The sequence below is a fragment of the Pristiophorus japonicus genome, chromosome 7 (genome assembly GCF_044704955.1).
Source record: "Pristiophorus japonicus isolate sPriJap1 chromosome 7, sPriJap1.hap1, whole genome shotgun sequence".
NCBI classification, from domain to species: Eukaryota; Metazoa; Chordata; class Chondrichthyes; family Pristiophoridae; genus Pristiophorus; species Pristiophorus japonicus.
In genome coordinates this window covers 174507072-174533498 of record NC_091983.1, presented here as the reverse complement: position 1 = coordinate 174533498, position 26427 = coordinate 174507072, and the positions used below count along the sequence as shown (strand labels likewise).

Here is a 26427-nt window from a genome sequence, read left to right as displayed (position 1 = left end):
TTCGGGACGTCAGAAAGACATTCCGAAATCCGGAAATACCCGAAATCCAGAACGACCTCGGTCCCGAGGTTTACGGATTTCGGACGCTCGACCTCTACTTTGAAAATACTGGGGAATGACCTCTTGTCCTGTCCCTGCCGATGGTGTGTCCGGCCATATCTATCCCCAGGGCCTATTGCTGGGCGACTGAAGTATCTACCTGAGATGGTGGTGTTCCTGTTTTAATATGCCAATCATGGTCCTATGATTGCCAATTTAGGACAACACTGGTAGTCTGGGCACCAATAAAACAACCTGGGCCACTGTTGCACTGGGTTCCCTCATCCCACTCCCGAGAGTGGCTTTCATTTTTTTGTCCTCTCGGTTTCCTTTAAAAATTGTTCTGTTGGGCGTGGTTATTGCATTGGAATGTGCCTACATAAGAACATAAGAATTAGGAACAGGAGTAGGCCATCTAGCCCCTCGAGCCTGCTCCGCCATTCAATAAGATCATGGCTGATCTGGCTGTGGACTCAGCTCCACTTACCCGCCCGCTCCCCGTAACCCTTAATTCCCTTATTGGTTAAAAATCTATCTATCTGTGACTTGAATACATTCAATGAGCTAGCCTCAACTGCTTCCTTGGGCAGAGAATTCCACAGATTCACAACCCTCTGGGAGAAGAAATTCCTTCTCAACTCGGTTTTAAATTGGCTCCTCCGTATTTTGAAGCTATGCCCCCTAGTTCTAGTCTCCCTGACCAGTGGAAACAACCTCTCTGCCTCTATCTTGTCTATCCCTTTCATTATTTTAAATGTTTCTATAAGATCACCCCTCATCCTTCTGAACTCCAACAAGTAAAGACCCAGTCTACTCAATCTATCATCATAAGGTAACCCTCTCATCTCCGGAATCAGCCTAGTGAATCATCTCTGTACCCCCTCCAAAGCTAGTATATCCTTCCTTAAGTAAGGTGACCAAAACTGCACGCAGTACTCCAGGTGCGGCCTTACCAATACCCTATACAGTTGCAGCAGGACCTCCCTGCTTTTGTACTCCATCCCTCTCGCAATGAAGGCCAACATTCTGTTCGCCTTCCTGATTACCTGCTGCACCTGCAAACTAACTTTTTGGGTTTCATGCACAAGGACCCCCAGGTCCCTCTGCACCTCAGCATGTTGTAATTTCTCCCCATTCAAATAATATTCCCTTTTTTTTTCCAAGGTGGATGACCTCACACTTTCCGACATTGTATTCCATCTGCCAAACCGTAGCCCATTCGCTTAACCTATCTAAATCTCTTTGCAGCCTCTCTGTGTCCTCTACACAACCCGCTTTCCCACTAATCTTTGTGTCATCTGCAAATTTTGTTGCACTACACTCTGTCCCCTCTTCCAGGTCATCTATGTATATTGTAAACAGTTGTGGTCCCAGCACCGATCCCTGTGGCACACCACTAAGCACCGATTTCCAACCCGAAAAGGACCCATTTATCCCGACTCTCTGCTTTCTGTTAGCCAGCCAATTCTCTATCCATGCTAATACATTTCCTCTGACTCCGCGTACCTTTATCTTCTGCAGTAACCTTTTATGTGGCACCTTATCGAATGCCTTTTGGAAATCTAAATACACCACATCCATCGGTACACCTCTATCCACCATGCTCGTTATATCCTCAAAGAATTCCAGTAAATTAGTTAAACATGATTTCCCCTTCATGAATCCATGTTGCGTCTGCTTGATTGCACTATTCCTATCTCGATGTCCCGCTATTTCTTCCTTAATGATAGTTTCAAGCATTTTCCCCACTATAGATGTTAAACTAACCGGCCTATAGTTACCTGCCTTTTGTCTGCCCCCTTTTTTAAACAGAGGCGTTACATTAGCTGCTTTCCAATCCGCTGGTACCTCCCCAGAGTCCAGAGAATTTTGGTCGATTATAACGAATGCATCTGCTATAACTTCCGGCATCTCTTTTAATACCCAGGGATGCATTTCATCAGGACCAGGGGACTTGTCTACCTTGAGTCCCATTAGCCTGTCCAGCACTACCCCCCTAGTGATAGTGATTGTCTCAAGATCCTCCCTTCCCACATTCCTGTGACCAGCAATTTTTGGCATGGTTTTTGTGTCTTCCACTGTGAAGACCGAAGCAAAATAATTGTTTAAGGTCTCAGCCATTTCCACATTTCCCATTATTAAATCCCCCTTCTCATCTTCTAAGGGACCAACATTTACTTTAGTCACTCTTTTCCCTTTTATATATCTGTAAAAGCTTTTACTATCTGTTTTTATGTTTTGCGCAAGTTTACCTTCGTAATCTATCTTTCCTTTCTTTATTGCTTTCTTAGTCATTCTTTGCTGTCGTTTAAAATTCTCCCAATCTTCTAGTTTCCCACTAACCTTGGCCACCTTATACGCATTAGTTTTTAATTTGATACTCCTTTAGGTTGTAGCAATTTATCAAACTTACTTTGCTGGCACTTTCCAGTTCCATGACCTCTCCCACCAAGAAGGATAAGAGCAGCAATATGCTGCTCAGCACCGCCAACTTCCCCTCCAATTCACACACCTTCCTGGCTTGGATAGATACCAACATTCATTGCTGGGTCAAAATGTCAGCAGTCCCTATCTACAATCATTGTGGAGCACCATGAGCACAAGGACAGCAGTGGTTCAAGGAGAAGGCCCACCATCAGCTTTTCAGGATAAGGGATAGGTAATAAAAATGCAGCTTTATCAGTGTTGCCCACATTCCAAGAACAAATGATTACAAATAATGTTTTATTTCAAAAATCTCCTCACCCTTCTTTGTTGTATTAAAAATACTCCCAGAACTCAATTTTGTAATCATATCTGTCTTTTCTCATCCCTGCTGTCATGCGGTGAATCTATGCTGCGTGCTCTCTGGCTTTAATCTGCTTTCTGTCGTGAAATACTCAATAGTGTCCTAATCATTGCCGTGTATACATTTATCATTACAGGTTGAACCTCCCTTATCCAGAACTCCCTTATCCAGAACCATTCCCGGTCACCGCAAAACTCTTGACACGGACAAATTGAAGTCCTTTCTTGCTGCCGACTCCTGCAATCGCTGGTCTGACCCCTCGATCCCAAAATCTCGCACGACTTTATATTAAATTGCATTTGCCACCTGCCTCCTCATTCTGCCAACCTACACATATATTGATGTCTTTTACAATCCATCTGGCCATAGACCCGTACTTTAGTGTTGTCAAGAAATTTTGATATTTTGCTCCCTGTGCTCAAATCCATATGTGTATTGAGCACAAAAGTAAACTCAACTAATAAACTTGGAGTATGGGCATATAATTGCCAAATTAATTTCAACACATTAATATAAGATATTACATTTTGGTGGGAAGAATAGGGAGGTCACATATTACTTGGAGGGTGCGAGTCTGGGTGGGGTAGAGGAGCAAAGAGATCTCCGAGAACAAATACACAAATCACTAAAAGTAGTTACACCGGTTAACAAGATCATAACAAGGCAAACCGAGCACAAGGGTTTATTTCTGGAGCTATAGAATTGAAAACTAGTGAAGTTATGCGGTGGTGAGGTGGTGGCCCCTTCTCCCTGATGCAGAGTCAGCAGCGTACCCTCCACTTTACTGAAAAGGGTTGGCCCTGTGCTCCCGCCAATGCTACGTGGCACTCCGCGTAGCGCTGGAAAATTCCCACACTTAGCACCCCTGTCCTGCCCCCGAGAGGAAGTGGATCGCGCAACATTGCATTTCACTTCCCCTCGGGTGCAGCAACCCCAATTTCGCTGTCGGTGCGAGACATCCACACAGGCCGCAGGAAGTCCCGTCTCACAGCAGTTACCAGGGCTGTACCAAATTTTGGCCCCAGTATGTTTGAGATTTCCCAGGATGAATGTCTCTGATATCCTAACGGGTTAAGAACTGCAAGATTTTCAATTTCATCAATTTATTTTGCGTTCTGATATTTGGTGAGCCAGGATATGAGGTTTGAATTACATAAGCTATGATTTGATTTAATTGCAATTGACAGTGAAAGCAAAAGAAGAAGGATGGAATTTTCTAATCCAAATAAACAAAACCTTGTGAAGGGTCGCTATTTCTTTCTGGGAATTATTAAACTTGTGTTCAATATTTCTCTTTTGTATTTCAAATTTTAATTACTATAGCATTTATTCAGTAAGAAGATTGCTTGTATGGCAATATTGTTAATACTCGGTTATGCAATTCTGATTGCATGCATAAAAGTTACAGATTTTGAATTGAAGGAGATGAAGTTGACGGATGTGAACTACCTTCAAACTGTTCAGTGAAAATGGTCCCATAAAATACCTGAATAGTTTGAAATAATTGTTTGAGCATAGTATGTTAATAATACTCCCAATGCAGTCTGGTTGTTAAAATTTTATTTTGCTTAATCAGCCGAAGCAAGAAACTATGCTCAGCGTGCAAAACTTGAAAAAGTGTTCGTGCAACATAACATGTCCAGAAGTCTTCTCTGGTAAAACCACCTGCTACTCCAGGATCATCTTGGAGAGCAAAGAAATAATCATGGCTTCTTTTCTCTACTACCAGCCATCACCTTAAAGCACTCACCCCAGCCACCTGCATCCTTACCTTCAACAAGTGTAAGGAGCTCATGAGCTTCTTTATAATTAAGATTGAGACCATCTTTCAGCTAGCTGCCTCTGTTGCTCCCTCTGAACACTTGCCTAAAAGCCAAACCTCCCCCCATGCTCCCCCTGTCCTATCCCTAAATTCACCTCTCTCCAGTTCATTTCCTATCTTCCCTTATTACCACTCCGAGCTCATACTGTCCAATAAAAACACCTTCTGCTCTCTCAACTTTGTTCCCATTGAACTGCCGACCACCTAACCTCCCTGCATGGCCCCATTCTAGTTGACGTTGCAAATGGTTCCCTTTACTCGGGTTCCGTCCTCTTGCCTTTCAAAACTGCCATCGTCATTCGCCTCACTATAAAACACACTCTTCTCCCCCCGCCCACCCCCACCACTCTGTCCTTATAAGCTATCACCAGTCTTTCTTTGCTCCATCGTCCTTAAACGAATTGCTGCCTCCCATATCTGTGCCTATCTTCTGCAACACTCCATTTGAATCTCTCCAATTGGGGTCCTACCACAGCACAGCAACAGCCCTAACCAAAATCAGAATTGACATCCTTTGTGATTGTGACTCTGCATTATCCATCCTCATCCTTTCTGCAACTTTTGACATGATCAACCACACCATCCTTCTCTGACGCTTCCACTTTATTGTCTAACTCAGTGAGACTACACTTGCTTGTTTCCACTTTTGCTTATCTAATCATGGCCAGAGTGACGGCTTCTCTTCCTGACCCTGCAATGTTATCTCTTGAGTCCCCCAAAGACACATTATTGGCCCATTCCTCTTCCTCATCTATGGCTGGTCTTTGGTGACATCATCCATAGGCATATGGTTAACTTCCACATGTACACCGATGACATCCAGCGCCAACTCTTCATTACCTCTTTCTACCCCTACATTGCCTGTGTATTGTCAGACTGCCTGTCCAACATCCAGACCTGGATGAGCCACACTTTCCTTAGTTAAACTTTGGGAAGACCAAAACCATCGTTTAGACCACTGCCACAAAATCCATAAACTTGCCTCTGCTTCCAACCTCCTCCATGACCATTGTCTGGACTGCTTCACACTGTTTTCAGTCTTGGTGTTTTAATTGACAACGAGTAGAGCTTCAGAACCAAAGGAAATGGAGCAAAGACAGATAAATGGAGTTGAGGTGCTGATCAGCCATAATCTAATTTATAGAATTATAGAATGATATTTCCAGTGAGAAAGAAAGACTCTTAAGAGCAGGATGAACCATCCGTGGCTAACTAAGGAAGTAAAGGATGGTATCAAATTGAAAACTAAGGTTGCAAAGAATAATGGAAGACCAGAGGATTGGGAATTTTTTTAGAAACCAGCAAAGGACGGCTAATAAAATGATAGAGGATAGCTTATGAGAGTAAACTAGCAAGAAATATAAAAACAGACAGTAAAGCTTCTACAGGTATATGAAAAGGAAGTGAGTAGCTAAAGTAAACATTGGTCCCTTAGAGGATGAGACTGGGGAATTAATAATGGGAAACAGAGAAATGGCAGAGACTTTGAACAAATATTTTGTCTCGGTCTTCATGGTAGAAGACACCAAAAGCATCCCAATAATTGATAATCAAGGGGATATTGGGGGGGAGGGGGACTTAAATCGATCACTATCACTAGAGAAAAAGTACTAGGCAAACTAATGGGACTAAAGGCGGACAAGTCCCCTGGACCTGATGGCCTGCATCCTAGGATCTTAAAAGAGATGGCTGCAAAGATATTGGATGCATTGGTTCTAATCTACCAAAATTCCCTGGATTCTGGAGAGGTCCCAGCGGACTGGAAAACTGCAAATGTAACGCCCCTATTTAAGAAAGGAGGGAGACAGAAAGCAGGAGACTTTAGCCCAGTTAGCTTAACATCTGCCATTGGAAAATGCTGGAGTCCATCATTAAGGAAGTAGTAGCAGGACACTTAGAAAATCATAATGCAGTCAAGCAGAGTCAGCATGGTTTTATGAAAGGGAAATCATGTTTGACAAATTTACTGGAGTTCTTTGAGGATGTAACGAACAGGGTGGATAAAGGGGAACCAGTAGGTGTCGTGTACAGACAACTCTCGATTATCCGGGTCCCTCGGGGATTGGGCTATTCCGGGTAAACGATTTTTCCGTTAGGGTGAGTCTACATTTTAAAGTTAAAACTTTAATGAATAAATATAATCGTTCGGGCGAGTTTACATTTATTAGTTAAAACTTTAATGAATCAATACAATCAGCTACAAACAGTAACAAAAGATGGACATTACCAGCAGGCATCTACAGGTTCTGTGCCTGGAACCCGGTGCCGGCACTGCCCCCGTTCCCAACGTCAGCAGTGGCTGCGAGAGACCGCGGCTGCAGCAGCGCGCGCACACACCCGCAAAGCAAGGGCAGAGGAGGGTGATTTTTACGGTGACTGAGAGAGACTTTGTGAGAGAAAGAATGTGCGAGTGTGAAAGAGAGTGTGTGAGAGAGAGAGAATGAACAAATACAAATGAGCACAGTGTTTGGAAGGCGATTTTTCCAAATTATTTGGAGCTGTCTTTTCACTTGTTCGCAACAGAATTTTAAATCCCCTTACAACGGTTTCCTGTTGGATCCATGTACGGATAATCGAGAGTTGCCTGTATTTGAATTTCCAGAAGGCATTCGATAAGGTGCCAAATAAAAGGTTACAGCACAAGGTAAGAGTTCTCGGGGTTGGGGGTAATATATTAGCATGGATAGAGGATTGGCTAACTAGCAGAAAGCAGAGACTCTGGATAAATGGGTCATTTTCAGTTTGGAAAACTAACTAGTGGGGTGCCACAGGGATCATCAGTGCTGAGGCCTCAACTATTTACAATTTATATTAATGACTTGGATGAAGGGACAGAGTGTAATGCAACCAAATTTACTGATGATACAAAGATAGGTGGGAAAGCAATTTGTGAGGAGGATGCAAAGAATCGACAAAGGGATATAGATAGGCTAAGTGAGTGGGCAAAAATTTGGCAGTTGGAGTAAAATGTGGGAAAATGTGAGGTTATCCACTTTGGTAGGAAAAATAAAAAAACAAATTATTATTTAAGTGGGGAAAGATTGCAAAATGCGGTGGTAGAGGGACCTGGGAGTCCTTGTACATGAAACACAAAAAAGTTAGCATGTAGGTACAGCAAGTAATTAGGAAGGCAAATGGAATGTTGGCCTTTATTGCAAGGGGGATGGAGTATAAAAGCAGGGAAGTCCTACAACTGTACAGGGCGTTAGTAAGACCACACCTGGAATACTGCGTACAGTTTTGGTCTCCTTATTTAAGGAAGGATATACTTGCATTGGAGGCAGTTCAGAGAAGGTTCACGAGGTTGATTCCTGAGATGAAGGGGTTGTCATATGAAGAAAGGTTGATCAGGAGTTTAGAAGACTTAGAGGTGATCTTATTGAAATGTATAAGATTCTGAGGGGGCTTGACAGGGTAGATGCAAGAGGATGTTTCCCCTCGTAAGGGAATCTTGAACTAGGGGGCATAGTTTCAGAATAAGGGGTCGCCCATCTAAAACAAAATGAGGAGGAATTTCTTCTCTGAGGGTTGTGAATCTTTGGAATTCTCTACCTCAGAGAGCTGTGGAGGCTGGGTCATTGAATGTATTTAAGATGGAGGTAGACAGATATTTGAGCGATAAGGGTTATGGGGAGCGGGCGGGGAAGTGGAGCTGAGTCCATGATCAGATCAGCCATGATCTTATTGAATGGTGGAGCAGGCTCGAGGGGCGAAATGGCCTACTCCTGCTCCGATTTCTTATATAGCACATAGAGGCCATTTGGCCCATCGTGCCTTTGCCAGCTCTTTGGTAGGGCAATCCATTTAATCCCACTCCCCTGCTCTTTTCCTGTAGCCCTGTATTTTTTTCCCTTCAAAATATTTATCTAGTTCTCCTTTGAATGTTCATGTTGAATCTGCTACCACCACCCTTTTAGGCAGTGCATTCCAGATCACAACAACTCGCTGTGTTGAAAAAAATCTGTCACCTCTGATTCTTTTGCTAATTACCGTAAATCTGTGTCCTTTGGTTATGACACTTCTGTCACTGGAAATAGTTTCTCCTTGTGAAGAAAAAAAAGAAAGACTTACATTTATATAGTGCCTTTCATGACCATTGGATGTCGCAAAGTGCTTTATAGCCAATGAAGTTTCTTTTTGATGTATAGTCGCTGTTTTTAATGTAGGAAACAAGGCAGACAGTTTGTGCACAGCAAGCTTCCACAAATAGCAATACAGGTGCAGCGTCGAAAACCCAGAGTTCCGGACTCTGGACCGATTGGTGGCAGGGTCGTCTGGAATCTGTAAAATGTTCCGGAATCAGGAACCACTGACCCTACCGACCTCTGGGCCCCGCCACTGCCCAACCTCGGGCCTCGCCTCGCCACAGCTGCCCTTACAGTGGGGACGCCTCGCGGTCCTGCCCCAATACCCCCTCCGCGACAGGGCCAGCCGGCCTGAACAACTCTGCAACGGGGCTGGCCGGTCTGAACAACTCCGCGACGGGGCCGGCCCGCCCGGACACCACCTCCGCGGCGGGGCCCCGCCCGGACACCACCTTCACGGCGGTGCCCTGCCCGGACACCACCACCGCAGCAGGGCAGGCCCGGACGAACAGCTCCTCGGCGGGGATGCCCTCCCACCCCGCTCTGACATTCCAAAATCCGGAAATACCCGAACATGGGCTTGGGTATTTCCAGATTTGTGACGTCAGAAAGACAATCGAAAGCCCGGAATCCGGAACAGCCTCAGTCCCAAGGGTTCCAGATTCTCGACGCTGCACCTGCATGATAATGACCAGATAATCTGTTTTTGTGATGTTGGTTGAGAGATAAATATTGGCCAGGACACCGTGGATAATCCACTGCACTTCTTCGAAATAATTCTATGGGATCTTTTACGTCCACTGACAGAGCAGACGGGGCCTTCTGTACGATAGTATAGTCGTCCCTCTAGACTGAAAAACAACCATTCACGACCACTGTCTGCTTTCTGTCGCTTAGCTAATTTTGTATCCATGCTGTCACAGTCCATTTAATTCCATGGGCTTTAATTTTGCTAACCAGTCTATTATATGGTACTTTGTCAAATGCCTTTTGAAAGTCCATATGCACAACAACAACCGCATTACCCTCATCAACCCTCTCTGTTACTTCATCAAAGACCTCGATCAAATTAGTCAAACACGATTTGCTTTTAACAAATCCATGCTGACTTTCATTTATTAGTCCATATTTATTCAAATGCCAATTAATTTTGTTCCGGATTATTGAATGGTGAAGCAGGCTTCAGTGGCATACTCCTGTTCCTGTGTTCCAAGCAAGACGCTCTTCCAGGCACGCAGCTCGCTGGTTTCCTGGGAATCACGCCAGTGCTGCGAAATTGTTTGTGCCTTCTACCGGTAGGAATGCGTTCGAGGCTTGCGTACTCCATTGGAGGAAGTGCATCCGGGAGGGCGCTGAGCACCTCGAGTCTCGTCGTCGAGAGCATGCAGAAATCAAGTGCAGGCAGCGGAAAGAGTGTGTGACAAACCAACCACCCCTTCCCTCAACGACTATCTGTCCCACCTGTGACAGAGACTGTGGTTCTCGTATTGGACTGTACAGCCACCTAAGAACTCATGTTAAGAGTGGAAGCAAGACTTCCTCGATTACGAGGGACTGCCTTAGGTGATGATGATGATGACTCCACTGTGTGGCCTCTTGAAAATTAAATCTACTCCTTTGTATGCTGAATGCATGGACCATCATTGTTAACCAAAGCCGTGGTCAGCAAAATCCCCTGACGGCCATAATAATGTGAGGGATGAATTTGCACTTAAGTTGAATGATTTGATTATTTTAGCAAATGCACTTGGGAGAATCTGGGTCTGCGCCGGCTCTTTCGAAGAGTGATCTAGTTAGTTCCACTCCCCTGCTCTTTCCCCATATCCCTGTAAATATTTATTTCAAGTATTTATCCAATTTACTTTTGAAGGCTACTATTGAATCTGTATCCACCACCCTATCAGGTAGTGCATTTATTTACTCTATCTCAATCCTTCATGATTTAAAACACCTCTATCAAATCTCTTCTTAGCCTTCCCTGCTCCAAGGAGAACAACCCCAGCTTCTCTAGTCTATCCATGTAACTGTAATCCCTCATTCCTGGAACCTTTCTAGTAAATCTCTTCTATACCCTCTCCAAAGCTGAGGCTAGAGGAGATTATAGAAATAGGGAGGGGCGAGGCCATGGAGGGATTTGAAAATAAGGATGAGAATTTTGAAATCGAAGCATTGCTTAACCGGGAGGCAATGTCAGCGAGCACAGGAGTGATGGGTGAGCGGGACTTGATGCGAGTTAGGATACGGGCAGCCGAGTTTTTGAACACCTCTAGTTTACATAGGGTAGAATGTGGGAGGCCAGCCAGGAGTGCATTGGAATAGTCAAGTCGCGAGGTAACAGGCATGGATGAAGGCTTCAGCAGCGGATGAGCTGGGGCAAGGGCAGAGATGGGCAATGTTATGGAGGTGGAAATAGATAGTCTGTACAGACTGTAAAAGCTTCTATAGTTATGTAAAAAGGAAACGATTAGCGAAAGTAAATGTGTGTCCCTTATAGGCTGAGATAGGAGAAATTATAATGGACAATAAAGAAATGGCAGAGAAATTACACACATACTTTGTGTCAGTCTTCACAGAAGAAGACGCAAAATATTTCCCGGGAATAGTAGAATCTAGCGAGCATGAGTCACTGAAAGAAATTAGTATTCGTAAAAAAAAATAGTACTGGAGAAATTAATGGGACTGAAAGCTGATAAATCCCCTGGACTTGATGGCCTATGTGCTAGGGGTTTTGAAAGAGGTGGCTATAGAAATAGTGGGATGCGTTGGTTGTCATTTTCCAAAATTCCATAGATTGTAGAATGGTTCCCGCGGATTGGAAGGTAGCAAATGTAACCCCACTATTTAAGAAAGGAGGGAGAGAGAAAACGGGCAACTACAGACCAGTCAGCCTGACATCAATAGAAGGGAAAATGCTGGAAACTATTATTAAGAATGTGGTAACAGGGCACTTAGAAAATAATAATAGGATTCGGAAGAGTCAGCATGGATTTATGAAAGGGAAATCATGTTTGACAAATCTGTTTGAGTTTTTTGAGGTTGTAACGAGCAGAATAGATAAGGGGAAACCAGTGAATATGGCATTTTCAGAAGGCATTGGATAAAGTGTCACACAGGTTATTAAACATAATTAGGGCTCATGGGATTGGGGGTAACATGCTAACATGGATTGAGGATTGGTTAACGGACAGAAAACAGAGAGTAGGAATAAACAAATCATTTTCGGGTTGGCAGGCTGTAACTCGGGGGTTACCGCAAGGATCAGTGCTTGAGCCTCAGCTATTCAGAATCTATATCAATGATTTGGATGACAGGACCAAATGTAATATATCCAAGTTTGCTGATGACACAAAGCTAGGTGGGAATGTAAGTTGTGAAGAGGATGCAAAGAGGCTTCAAGAAGATATATAGAAAGGCTAAGTGACTGAGCAAGATCATGGCAAATGGAATATAATGTGGAGAAATGTGAATTTATTGTCTTTGGTAGGAAAAATAGACAAGCAGATTATTTTTTAAATGGTGAGAGGCTGGGAAGTTGGTGTTCAGAGGGACCTGGGTGTCCTTGTAGATGAATTACTGAAAGTTAACATGCAGATACAGCAAGCAATTGGAAAAGCAAATTGTATGTTGGCCTTTATTACAAGAGGATTTGAGTAGAAGAGGAAAGATGTCCTAATGCAGTTGGTGAGACCACACCTGGAGTATTGTGTACAGTTTTGGTCACCTTACCTAAGGAAGGATATACTTGCCATAGAGGGAGTGCAAGAAAGGTTCACCACACTGATTCCTGAGATGGTGGGATTGTCCTATGAGGAGAGATTGAGTAGACTTGGCCTATATTTTCTAGAGTTTAGAGATTCCGAGAGGTAATCTAATTGAAAATACAAAATTCTTACAGGGCTTGACCGTGTAGATGCAGGGAGGATGTTTCCCCTGGCTAGGGAGTCTAGAACCAGGGGTCACAGTCTCAGAATAAGGGGTCAGCCACTTCGGACTGAGATGAGAAATTTCTTCACTGTGGTTGGTGAATCTTTGGAATTGTCTGCCCCAAAAGGCTGTGGAGGCTAAGTTGTTGAGTATATTCAAGACACAGATCGATAGATTTTTAGTTATTTATTAAGGGAATCAAGGGATATGGGGATAGTGGACGAAAGTGGAGTTGAGGTTGAAGATCAGCCATGATCTTATTGAATGGCGGAGCAGGTTCAAGGGGCCGAATGGCCTACTCCAGCTCCTATTTCTTATGTTCTTTCTTATGACCTGGTAGCTGGATTTCAAAAGAATTGTGTTTCTCACATACCGCATTAGTTTGAGACAGTGAAGTTTATTATGCATTCTAGAGAAGAAATTGGACATGGTAGTAAAATGCTCACTCCTCGGTGCATACACTGTGTGAATAGAGTATGTGGTAGGCTTGTGGTTCAAGATAACATGTTTGAGTTGCATCTCAATTTACCAATCCCTGCCAGAGTTGAAGAGGATAGAGTTCAACCTTTGCTTTTGTACCAGCTATACACAAGAGATAGTCTGAAAAGCTTACCAGATTCATAAAGTTAAATTAGCTTGCTAATGGGCATAGTGGCATGCTTTGCTATTTTCTATGTTCCGAGGAGTGTTATGAAATAGATTGAAATTCATTGAAAACTGTATTCTATTTCTTCATGTATTACATGTAAAATAAACCTATTGTTTGTTTACAATTATCTTCATCTCACTAGATTGTTTCATCTGCCTTATGCAAGATAGGAGAAATGAACTTGAGGGGCGAGATCACATTATCCACGACATCAGTGAGGAGTTCCATTGTTATAAGTCCTGAATTGTACTATTGTCTGTCTAGATATTGGCTAGTGGAGATCATTATCATAGGCAGTCCCTCTGAGTCGAAGATGACTTGCTTCCACATTAAAAATGAGTTCTCGGGTGACTGAAAAATCCAATGCGGGACCTACAGTCTCTGTCACAGGTGGGGCAAACGGTGGGTGGGTGGGGTCACTGGGTTGCCACACGCTGTTGACACTTGGCTTCATCTTGCTCTCTGTGAAGATAAGGTGTTCAGCGCCTTCCCGGATGCTTTTCCTCCACTTTTAGCGGTCTTGGGCCAAGGATTCACAGATGTTGGTGTGCAATTTTTCAAGGAGGCTTTGAGGATGTCCTTGAAGCGTTTCCTCTGCTCATCTGGGGCCCGCTTGCCGTGTCGGAGCTCCTAGTAGAGCGCTTGTTTTGGGAGTCTCGTGTCAGGCATATAGCCGATGTGGCCCATCCAGCGGAGCTGGTCGAGCGTGGTCAGTGCTTCGATGCAGGGGATGTTGGCCTGAGCGAGGACACTGATGGTGCGCCTATCCTGCCATTCTTGCGGAGGCAGCATTGGTGGTACTTCCTCCAGTGTTTTGAGGTGCCTGCTGTACATAGTCCATGTCTCTGAGCCATATAGGAGGGCAGGTATCACCACTGCTTTGTAGACCATGAGCTTGGTGCCGGGTTTGAAGTCTTGGTTTTCAAACACACTTCCTCAGGCAATCGAAGGCTGCACTGGCACACTGAAGGTGGTGTTGGACCTCGTCGTCGATGTCCGCCCTTGTTGACAGTAAGCTCCCAAGGTATGGAAAACGGTGAAGATACTCTTCAGATCATCATCATCATCATCATCATCATAGGCAATTCCTCAAAACGAGGATGACACGCCAAAAAAAGGATGAGTTCACAGGTGTTTCAATGAAGGACCCAACATTCCAGGTCCCGAACCACATCCTGAAGAGTGTAAGATGCCTGTGCGTGGATTTTTTTTAACGTCTGGTGGCCGTTGCACACCAGCCTGACAGAGGTAGGTCTTGGTCCAATGGCAAGGGTTATCCAAGAAGACTGGAGACTTGCTCTGCTGCATGGACCAAGTGCACACACATATCGCAGTGTGGGCTGGCCCGTGCTGCCCCATGGTTTCTGACCCCAAACTCACGCCTCTCCTGAGCCCCGATCACATCCTTGCACAGTCTCTCGCCATTCTTGTTGTATCTGCCCGCGCTCCAATCACCGACCTGAACCTTGATGACATCACTCTTCGCTGCTGTCGCCCTCCTGCACCAGCTCGCGGTGCTCCCTGAAGTGGCCGCCACGCTGCTCCCGGGCTGCCGCAACTCTGCTCCTTTTATGGGCACACAGGATTCACTGCCTGGAGGGATGCTAATTCTGAGACAAAATCTACTGCAGACCTGAGATTTGTAATGTGGTGGGAGATTGTGTGGACTTACTAATGTCAGTGTGACAAAATTGAAGCATCTATGTTAGTTTTTCAATTTATTGAATATTGTTGTTTTGAAATTGGTTTGTGTTTGTCTATTCTGCAAGGTACAGGAATACACATTTCATTCTGGTAGGTTAAAATCAATTGCTATGTGTTTTAAGTTTTGGTTTCTATTAAACAAAGGGGAGTTTAATATGCCAGTCGAAATTGAATGCAGACTCCATCTGTTGAATCGTGCCTTTGATAGCTCTCTGGATATGTTAATTGTCAGCTATTGCTGATATTCAAAGAACTTTGCCCAGAATAGTGAATGAAGCTATCCCATTCAATTCGAAGCACCATGTGTAATTAGTAAAGAATGGTTTCCCATATTTTGGCCCTGAAATCCCAGTCCTCTGCTTCCTGCAGGCACTCGACAGAAAATTATGATAAAGATGCGCACCGACCTTTATCCTGCTGCGCCCACCAGCGATCCCGGTCCTGAGGCCTCCTCTCCCTGTGCATCGGAGTGCGTGCAGGTCGGGAAGTCCGTATGCTGGAGCTGGAGTCACATGGCACTGGGCAGCCAATCCAGGTACAGTATTTTCTCATTCATCATAATGGGAACTCCATAAGTAGGAGTTCTCATTATGATTGAGAAACACCACCACCACCCCCCCTCCAACACCCAAATACAAATACAAAAATAGAAAAAATACATCACATATTTAAGATTGATTTAATTAGAAAAAAAATATATTCCGATTTTTTTTTTTAAATTGTGATTTAAAATAAACTTGCCTTAGTGGGCGGGGTTTTTAACATTAAAATGTGTTTTATCTGTTTACCTTTGTGTTTTTTATGTTTTAAAACTCTTACGCTGGTAAAAGTAGGCTATGCGCCTGCTTTTACTAGGCGCAAGAGTTTTCAGGACATTCGCTGGGCAAGACATGGGTAAATACCGCAATCCTGGCTATGCGAATGACCTGGCTGTGGGGATACGGAGGATCTGTCGAGCCAGAGCTTGACCGATCGGAAAAACTGGTTTTCGGCGCATCTGCATTGCGAGCCGAAAACCGGCTTTTGGGATACCTGTGGTTGAGATACCTCGGGAGTTAATCTGAAACCAGTCTGTGCGATATCAGAGGTAAACATCCATTTTCAAATTTTCTGTATTACTTTAAATGTACTGTTTTGCATTAATTATTGTTCATTTACCAATTCTATGTTAAATCAGTTTTTGTTGGTTTTTAGCTTGTGACTTGGTCTAATAAAGTGGATATTCAATCTGCTTACCAAAGATGAGAAGAAACACGTGATGCCACGTGGTTCTTTCCAGTAGAAACATAGAAATATAGAAAATAGGTGCAGGAGCAGGCCATTCGGCACTTCGAGCCTGCACCGCCATTCAATATGATCATGGCTGATCATGCAACCTCAGTATCCCACCCCTGCCTTCTCTCCATACCCCCGATACCTTTAGCTGTAAGGCCCACATCTAACTCCCTTTTGAATATGTCCAACAAACTGGACTCAACAACTTTCTGTGGCAGAGAATTCCACAGGTTCGCAACTCTCTGGGTGAAAAAGTTTCTCCTCATCTCGGTCCTATATGGTTTACCCCTTATCTTTAGACTGGTTCTGGACTTCCCCAACATTGGGAACATTCTTCCTGCATCTAACCTGTCCAATCCCATCAGAATTTTATAAGTTTCTATGAGATCTCCTCTCATTCTTCTAAATTCCAGTGAGTATAAGCCTAGCCGATCCAGTCTTTCCTCATAAGTCAGCCCTGCCATCCCGAGAATCAGTCTGGTGAACCTTCGCTGCACCTCCTCGATACCAAGCACGTCCTTCCTCAGATTAGGAGACCAAAACTGCACACAATATTCCAGGTGTGGTCTCACCAAGATCCTGTACAGCTGCAGTAAGACCTCCCTGCTCCTATTCACCATTCAAATAATAATTTGCCTTCCTGTTTTTGCCACCAAAGTGGATAACCTCACATTTATCCACATTATACTGCATCCGCCATGCATTTGCCCATTCACCGAACCTGTCCAAGTCCCCCTGCAGCCTCTTAGCATTCTCCTCGCAGCTCGCACTGCCACCCAGCTTAGTGTCATCTGCAAACTTGGAGGTATTACATTCAATTCCTTCGTCTAAATCATTAATGTATATTGTAAATAGCTGGGACCCCAGCACTGAACCCTGCGGCACCCCACTAGTCACTGCCTGCCATTCTGAAAAGGATCCGTTTATTCCCACTCTTTGCTTCCTGTCTGCCAGCCAGTTCTCTATCCACGTCAATACATTACCCCCAATACAATGTGCCTTAATTTTGCACACAAATCTCTTGTGTGGGACCTTTTCAAAAGACTTTTGAAAGTCCAAATACACGACATCCACTGGTTCTCCCTTATCCACTCTACGAGTTACATCCTCAAAAAATTCGAAGATTTGTCGAGCATGATTTCCCTTTCATAAATCCATGCTGACTTGGACCGATCCTGTCACTGCTTTCCAAATACACTGCTATTACATCTTTAATAATTGATTCCAACATTTTCCCCACCACCGGTGTCCGGCTAACCGGTCTATAATTCCCTGTTTTCTCTCTCCCAATCCAAAGGAACTGAACCAGCGTCCATGGAATGTTAGAAACTGACCACCAATGTATCTACTATTTCTAGTGCCACTTCCTTAAGTACTCTGGGATGCAGACTATCAGGCCCTGGGGATTTATCGGCCTTTAGTCCCTTCAATTTCCCTAACACCATTTCCTGACTAATAAGAATTTCCCTCAGTTCCCCCTTCTCACTAGACCCTCGGTCCCCTAGTATTTTCGGGAGGTTATTCGTGTCTTCCTTAGTGAAGACAGAATCAAAGTATTTGTTCAATTGGTCTGCCATTTCCTTGTTCCCCATTATGAATTCCCCTGATTCTGACTGCAAGGGACCTACATTAGTCTTCATTAATCTTTTTCTCTTCACATATCTATAGAAACCTTTGCAGTCAGTTTTTATGTTCCCTGCAAGCTGACTCTCACACTCTATTTTCTCCCTCCTATTTTCTTTGTTTCTATGCAGGCAGTGACTAGTGAGGTACCGCAAGGTTCTGTGCTGGGGCCCCAGCTGTTTACATTGTACATTAATGATTTCGATGAGGGGATTAAATGTAGTATCTCCAAATTTGCGAGGCAGTGTGAGCTGCGAGGAGGATGCTATGAGGCTGCAGAGTGACTTGGATAGGTTAGGTGAGTGGGCAAATGCATGGCAGATGAAGTATAATGTGGATAAATGTGAGGTTATCCACTTTGGTGGTAAAAACAGAGAGACAGACTATTATGTGAATGGTGACAGATTAGGAAAAGGGGAGGTGCAACGAGACCTGGGCATCATGGTACATCAGTCATTGAAGGTTGGCATGCAGGTACAGCAGGCGGTTAAGAAAGCAAATGGCATGTTGGCCTTCATAGCGAGGGGATTTGAGTACAGGGGCAGGGAGGTGTTGCTACAGTTGTACAGGGCCTTGGTGAGGCCATACCTGGAGTATTGTGTACAGTTTTGGTCTCCTAACTTGAGGAAGGACATTCTTGCTATTGAGGGAGTGCAGCGAAGGTTCACCAGACTGATTCCCGGGATGGTGGGACTGACATATCAAGAAAGACTGGATCAACTGGGCTTGTATTCACTGGAGTTCAGAAGAATGAGAGGGGATCTCATAGAAACGTTTAAAATTCTGACGGGTTTAGACAGGTTAGATGCAGGAAGAATGTTCCCTATGTTGGGGAAGTCCAGAACCAGGGGACACAGTTTAAGGATAAGGGGTAAGCCATTTAGGACCGAGATGAGGAGAAACTTCTTCACCCAGAGAGTGGTGAACCTGTGGAATTCTCTACCACAGAAAGTTGTTGAGGCCAATTCACTAAATATATTCAAAAAGGAGTTAGATGTAGTGCTTACTACTAGGGGTATCAAGGGGTATGGCGAGAATGCAGGAATGGGGTACTGAGGTTGCATGTTCAGCCATGAACTCATTGAATGGTGGTGCAGACTCGAAGGGCCGAATGGCCTACTCCTGCACCTATTTTCTATGTTTCTGTGTTTCTAATGAAACCTTTAGTCCTCCTCTGCTGAATTCTAAATTTCTCCCAGTCCTTATGTTTGCTGCTTTTTCTGGCCAATTTTATATGCCTCTTCCTTGGATTTAACACTCTCCCTAATTTCCCTTGTTAACCATTAAAAGAGCCACCTCATTTCATTTTTACGCCACACCGGGATGTACAATTGTTGCAGTTCATCCATGTGATATTTAAATGTCTGCCATTGCCTATCCACCATCGACCCTTTAAGTATCATTCTCCAGTTTATCCTAGCCAATTCACGTCTCATACTGTCGAAGTTTCCTTTCTTTAAGTTCAGGACCTTGGTCTCTGAATTAACTATCTTCACGAAGGAAGACACAAATAACCTTCCGGAAAGGGGACCAAGAGTCTAGCAAGAAGGGGGAACTGAAGGAAATCCTTACTGGTCAGGAAATTGTGTTTGGGAAATTAATGGGATTGAAGGCCGATAAATCCCCCGGGGCCTGATGGTCTGCATCCCAGAGTACTTAAGGAAGTGGCCATAGAAATAGTGGATGCATTGGTGATCATTTTCCAACAATCTGTCGACTCTACATCAGTTCCTATAGACTGGAGGGTAGCTAATGTAACAGCACTTTTTTAAAAAGGAGGGAGAGAGAAAACGGGTAATTATAGACAGATTAGCCTGACATCAATAGTGGGGAAAATGTTGGAATCAATTGTTAAGGATGAAATAGCAGCGCATTTGGAAAGCAGTGACAGGATCGGTCCAGGTCAGCATGGATTTATGAAAGGGAAATCATGCTTGACAAATCTTCTGGAATTTTTTGAGGATGTAACTAGTAGAGTGGACAAGGGAGAGCCAGTGGATGTGGTGTATTTAGACTTTCAAAAGGATTTTGACAAGATCCCACACAAGAGATTGATGTACAAAATCAAAGCACATGGTATTTGGGGGTAATGTACTGACATGGATGGAGAACTGGTTGGCAGACAGGAAGCAGAGAGTCGGGATATACGGGTCCTTTTCAGAATGGCAGGCAGTGACTAGTGGGTGCCGCAGGGCTCAGTGCTGGGACCCCAGCTCTTTACAATATACATTAATGATTTGGATGAAGGAATTGAGTGTAATATCTCCAAGTTTGCAGATGACACTAAACAGGGTGGCGGTGTGAGCCGTGAGGAGGACGCTCAGAGGCTGCAGGGTGACTTGGACAGGCTAGGCGAGTGGGCAGATGCAGTATAATGTGGATAAATGTGAGGTTATCCATTTTGGGGGCAAAAACACGAAGGCAGAATTTTATCTGAATGGCGGCAGATTAGGAAAAGGGGAGGTGCAACGAGACCTGGGTGTCATGGTTCATCAATCATTGAAAGTTGGCATGCAGGTACAGCAGGCGGTGAAGAAGGCAAATGGTATGTTGGCCTTCATAGCTAGGGGATTTTAGTATAGGAGCAGGGAGGTCTTACTGCAGTTGTACAGGGCCTTGGTGAGACCTCACTTGGAATATTGTGTTCAGTTTTGGTCTCCTAATCTGAGGAAGGACATTCTTGCTTTTGAGGGAGTGCAGCGAAGGTTCACCAGACTGATTCCCGGGATGGCGGGACTGACATATGAGGAGAGACTGGATTGACTGGGCCTTTATACACTGGAGTTTAGAAGGATGAGGGGGGATCTCATAGAAACATATCAGATTTGACGGGACTGGACAGGTTGGATGCGGGAAGAATGTTCCTGATGTTGGGGAAGTTCAGAACCAGGGGACACAGTCTAAGGATAAGGGGTAGGCCATTTAGGATCGAGATGAGGAGAAACTTCTTCACTCAGAATTGTTAACTGTGGAATTCCCTGCCGCAGAGTTGTTGATGCCAGTTCCTTAGATATATTCAAAAGGGAGTTCGATGTGATCCTTATGGCCAAAGGGATCAAGGGGTGGAGAGAAAGCAGGAAAGGTGTACTGAGGTGAATGATCAACCATGATCTTATTGAATGGTGGTGCAGGCTTGAAGGGCCGAATGGCCTACTCCTGCATCTATTTTCTATGTTAATGAAAGGTTGCGGGCAGGCTTGTTTTAAAGAGCTCAGTGTGACCAGTAGATGGCAATAATTATCCATCGCTTTATGTTTTATATACACCATGTGAAAATTGTAGCCGGTTGACCCTTGCATGAGGATTGAACAGCTCGCAGCTCATGGGAATGTGATATTACCAGAGGTGAAACAACATTTACCTTTTGAGCATCAGACAGGTGTACTCATAACTCAAGTAGAATTAATGTCTATAATAAATATGAGGTGAAGTACTAGACAGGATTCAAAGGCTCATAGAATTGTAGAATGGTTACAGCACGGAAGAACGGTATTCAGCTCATCAAGCCTGTGCTGACTCGCAGCTAGTCCCACCTCCCTGCCCTTTCCCCGTAGCCCTGCAAATATTTTTCCTTCGGATACTTATCCAACTCGCTTTTGAAAGATAAAATTGAGTCTGCCTCCACCATCCTTTCAGGCAGTGCATTCCAGAACCCAACCACTCTGCGTGAATTTTTTTTTTCTTCCATCGCCTTTGGTTCTTGTGCCAATCACCATAAATCTTTGTCATCTGGTTTGCGACCTTTCTTCCAATAGGCAATCTGTCCAGGCCCCTCATGATTTTGAACACCTCTATCAAATCTCCTCTCAATCTTCTCTGCTCCAGGAAGAACACCCCCAGCTTCTCCAGTCTATCAATGTTACTGAAGTCCCTCATTCCTGGAATCATCCTCCTAAATCTTTTCTGCATTTTCTGTAAGGCCTTCACATCCTTCCTAAAGTGTGATACCCAGCATTGCAGACAGTACTCTAGTCGGGGCCGAACCAGTGTTTTATACAGGTTCATCATAATTTCCACACTTTTGTACTCTATCTCTATTCATGAAGCTAGGATCCCGTAAGCATTTTTAACTGCTTTCTCAACCTGCCTTGCACCTTCAATGATTTGTGCTCACATACCCCAGGTCTTTCTGTTTGTGCACTCCCATTAGGAACATTTAGTTAAAATGTTCGTTCCTCATTCTTTCTCCCAAAATGTATCACTTCACACTTTTCTGCGTTAAATTTAATCTGCCATGTGTCCGACCTGAAACGTTAACTGTTTCTCTCACCATGGATGCTGCCTATCCTGCTGAATGTTTCCAGCATTTTCTATTTTTGCTCGCCCATTTCACCAGCCTGTTTGTCTATCTGAAGTCTCTCTCCTCCTCACTGTTCACTATACTTCCAAGTTTTGTGTTATCTGAAAATTTTGAAATTGTGCCCTGTACACCCATGTCCAAGTCATTAATATATATCAAGAAAAGCAGTGATCCTAGAACCGACCCCTGGGAAACAGTACTGTATACTTTCCTCCAGTCCGAAGAAAAAAACAAAAAATTCCATGGGCCAGGCAGTACTAATTCTAATGTACTAAGAGAAAGGAGAGTAGATTTGTGAGGCATTGTAGGTCATTATGATGGCATCGTTGAACATTGGGGTGGTACCGGTAGACTCAATTTTCAAAAAGGGTGCCAGAGCAGACGCACACAACTACACACCTATTTAAAAAATAATAGAGGCAATTATATTAAGAGTAAACTTTAGAATTGGCTGTTTGAAATAACCAGCAGTCAGCATGGATTCAGAAAGGGAATATCTTACCTGACCAATTTTTTGAGGTAGTGACATCCCAATGGACTTGGGAGAACCCTACAACTAGTGTGCCCAGAGTTCCAAAAAGCATTTGACAATGTTCCATGTAAAAGCCAACTTGGGAATTCAGGGTAATTTTTGGGAATGGATTAACATAGAAACATAGAAAATAGGTGCAGGAGTAGGCCATTCGGCCCTTCGAGCCTGCACCCCCATTCAATAAGATCATGGCTGATCATTCCCTCAGTACCCCTTTCCTGCTTTCTCTCCATACCCCTTGATCCCTTCAGCCGAAAGGACCATATCTAACTCCCTCTTGAATATATCCAATGAACTGGCATCAACAACTCTCTGCGGTAGGGAATTCCACAGGTTAACAACTCTGAGTTGAAGAAGTTTCTCTTCATCTCAGTCCTAAATGGTCTACCCCTTATCCTTAGACTGTGTCCCCTGATTCTGGATTTCCCCATCATCGGGAACATTTTTCCCGCATTTAACCTGTCCAGTCCCGTCAGAATCTTGTAAGTTTCTATGAAATCCCCTCTCATCCTTCTAAACTCCAGTGTATAAAGACCCAGTTGATCCAGTCTCTCCTCATATGTCAGTCCCGTCATCCTGGGAATCAATCTGGTGAACCTTCGCTGCACTCCCTCAATAGCAAGAACGTCCTTCCTCAGATTAGACCAAAACTGAACACACTATTCCAGGTAAGGCCTCACCAAGGCCCTGCACAACTGCAGTAAGACCTCCCTGCTCCTATAGTAAAGTCCCCAAGCTATGAAGGCCAACATACCATTTGCCGCCTTCACTGCCTGCTGTACCTGCATGCCAACCTTCAATGACTGATGAACCATGACACCCAGGTCTCATTGCACCTCCCCTTTTCCTAATCTGCCATTCAGATAATATTCTGCCTTTTGTATTTTTGCCCCCAAAGTGGATAACCTCACATTTATCCACATTATACTGCATCTGCCATGCATTTGTCCACTCACCTAACCTGTCCAAGTCACGCTGCAGCCCTTTAGTGTCCTCCTCACAGCTCACACCGCCATCCAGTTTAGTGTCATCTGCAAACTTGGTGATATTACACTCAATTCCTTCATCTAAATCATTAATGTATATTGTAAAGAGCTGGGGCCCCAGCAGTGAGCCCTGCGGCACCCCACTAGTCACTGCCTGCCATTCTGAAAAGGACCCGTTTATCCCGACTCTCTGCTTTCTGTCTGCTAACCAGTTCTCTATCCACGTCAGTACATTACCCCCAATACCATGTGCTTTGATTTTGCACACCAATCTCTTGTGTGGGACCTTGTCAAAAGTCCTTTGAAAGTCCAAATACACCACATCCACTGGTTCTCTCTTGTCCACTCTGCTAGTTACATATTCAAAAAATTCCAGAAGAATTGTCAAGCGTGATTTTCCTTTCATAAATCCATGCTGACTTGGACCAATCCTGTCACTGCTTTCCAAATGCGCTGCAATTTCATCTTTAATAATTGATTCCAACATTTTCCCCACCACTGATGTCAGGCTAACCGGTCTATAATTACCCGTTTTCTCTCTTCCTCCTTTTTTAAAAAGTGGTGTTACATTAGCTACCCTCCAGTCTATAGGAACTGATCCAGAGTCGATAGACTGTTAGAAAATGATCACCAATGCATCCACTATTTTTATGGCCACTTCCTTAAGTACTCTGGGATGCAGACTATCAGGCCTTATTATCGGCCTTCAATCGGATTTATCGGCCTTCAATCCCATCAATTTCCCTAACACCATTTCCTGCTTTATAAGGATATCCTTCAGTTCCTCCTCCTCACTAGACCCTTGGTCCCCTAGTATTTCCGGATGGTTATTTGTGTCTTCCTTCGTGAAAACAGAACCAAAGTATTTGTTTAACTGGTCCGCCATTTCTTTGTTCCCCATTATAAATTCACCTGAATCTGACTGCAAGGAACCTACATTTGTCTTCACTAATCTTTTTCTCTTCACATAACTATAGAAGCTTTTGCAGTCAGTTTTTATGTTCCCAAAAGCTTCCTCTCATACTCTATTTCCCCCCCTCCTAATTAAACCCTTTGTCCTCCTCTGTTGTATTACAAAATTCTCCCAGTCCTCAGGTTTGCTGCTTTTTCTGGCCAATTTATATGCCTCTTCCTTGGATTTAACACTATCCTTAATTTCCCTTGTTAGCCACGGTTGAGCCACCTTCCCCGTTTTATTTTTACTCCATACAGGGATGTACAATTGTTGAAGTTCATCCATGTGATCTTTAAATATTTGCCATTGCCCTATCCACCGTCAACCCTTTAAGTATCACTCGCCTGTCTATTCTTGCCAATTCACGCCTCATGCTATCGAAGTTACCTTTCCCCAAGTTCAGGACCTTAGTCTCTGAATTAACTTTGTCACTCTCCATCTTAATAAAGAATTCTATCATATTATGGTCACTCTTCCCCAAGGGGCCTCGCACAAAAAGATTGTTAATTAGTCCTTTCTCATTACACATCACTCAGTCTAGGATGTCCAGCCCTCTAGTTGGTTCCTTGACATATTGGTCAAGAAAACCATCTCTAATACACTCCAGGAAATCCTCCTCCACTGCATTGCGACCAGTTTGGTTAACCCAGTCAATATGTAGATTAAAGTCGCCCATGATAACTGCTGTACCTTTATTGCATGCATCCCTAATTTCTTTTTGATGCTGTCCCCATCCTCATTACTACTGTTTGGTGGTCTGTACACAACTCCCACTAGCGTTTTCTGTCCTTTGGTATTCCGTAGCTCCAGCCATACAGATTCCACATCATCCAAGCTAAATGTCCTTCCTTACTATTGCATTAATTTCCTCTTTAACCAGCAATGCCACCCCACCTCCTTTTCCTTTCTGTCTATCCTTCCGAAATATTGAATACCCCTTGGATGAAAGTTTGAAATTTATGGTTTCTATTAGAAGAATAATTTCATGATGCCACGGAAATGCTGAGTGTGTTGTCGTAGAGATCTCTATTAGCAGCGCTACTATTTCTAATTTATATCAATGACTTGGATGCTGAAAGTTAATGCAAATGAGTAAAACTTGAAAATGACACGAAACAAGGAGGGCAGTTAATTCCAGATAGAACTCATAGTCTACAAAATATGTAAGTGATTGGAATAATGGCAGATACATTTTAATATGGATAAGTATTAAGTACTGTCGATAAGAAGAAAAAATGGGTAACACCTCCATCAGTTTTATTGAAATGGCTAAAGATGAAGTTGCAAGTGATCAATGATCCGAGTCGACTCTGCACACAACATATCTAGTGATGACAGAGCAGCCATCAAAGTAGAAAAAAGGTTGAACTGTATATCCACGCAATAGAGTACAAATCAGAGGAAGTCGTATTCAAATTGCAAAATGCTTTGGTCAGACAATGTCTTGAGTACTTTGTCCAGTTCTGGGGCTCAAAATTGCCCAGGAATTGCTACGTTTTTTTGGGAGCAACTTGGTTTTTCTAGAGTATCTTAAAAATCCCCATTTTGCACATTCAGTTTGCGCCAGTGCAAGTGAGTTAGTTACGATTTTTTTAGTTTAATTTAGTTTTTCTCAAAAGGGGGCGTTTCTTGCCACCTATGCCAGTTTTGGCCATTTAGGCCACTTTGGCCAGCTAATAGTTACTCCAAATCTACTTCGGCCAGCGTGTGTGACCACTTCAGAAAACCCCGCGGAGAGTTAAGAA

At 43.8% G+C, this 26427-nt stretch overlaps 1 protein-coding gene across 2 annotated transcripts in view; it reads left to right on the top strand.

Annotated features, from left to right (window-relative positions):
• Window positions 1-26427, top strand: part of bckdhb (branched chain keto acid dehydrogenase E1 subunit beta) — a 541209-nt gene that overhangs the window by 41002 nt on the left and 473780 nt on the right. The window lies entirely within an intron of this gene.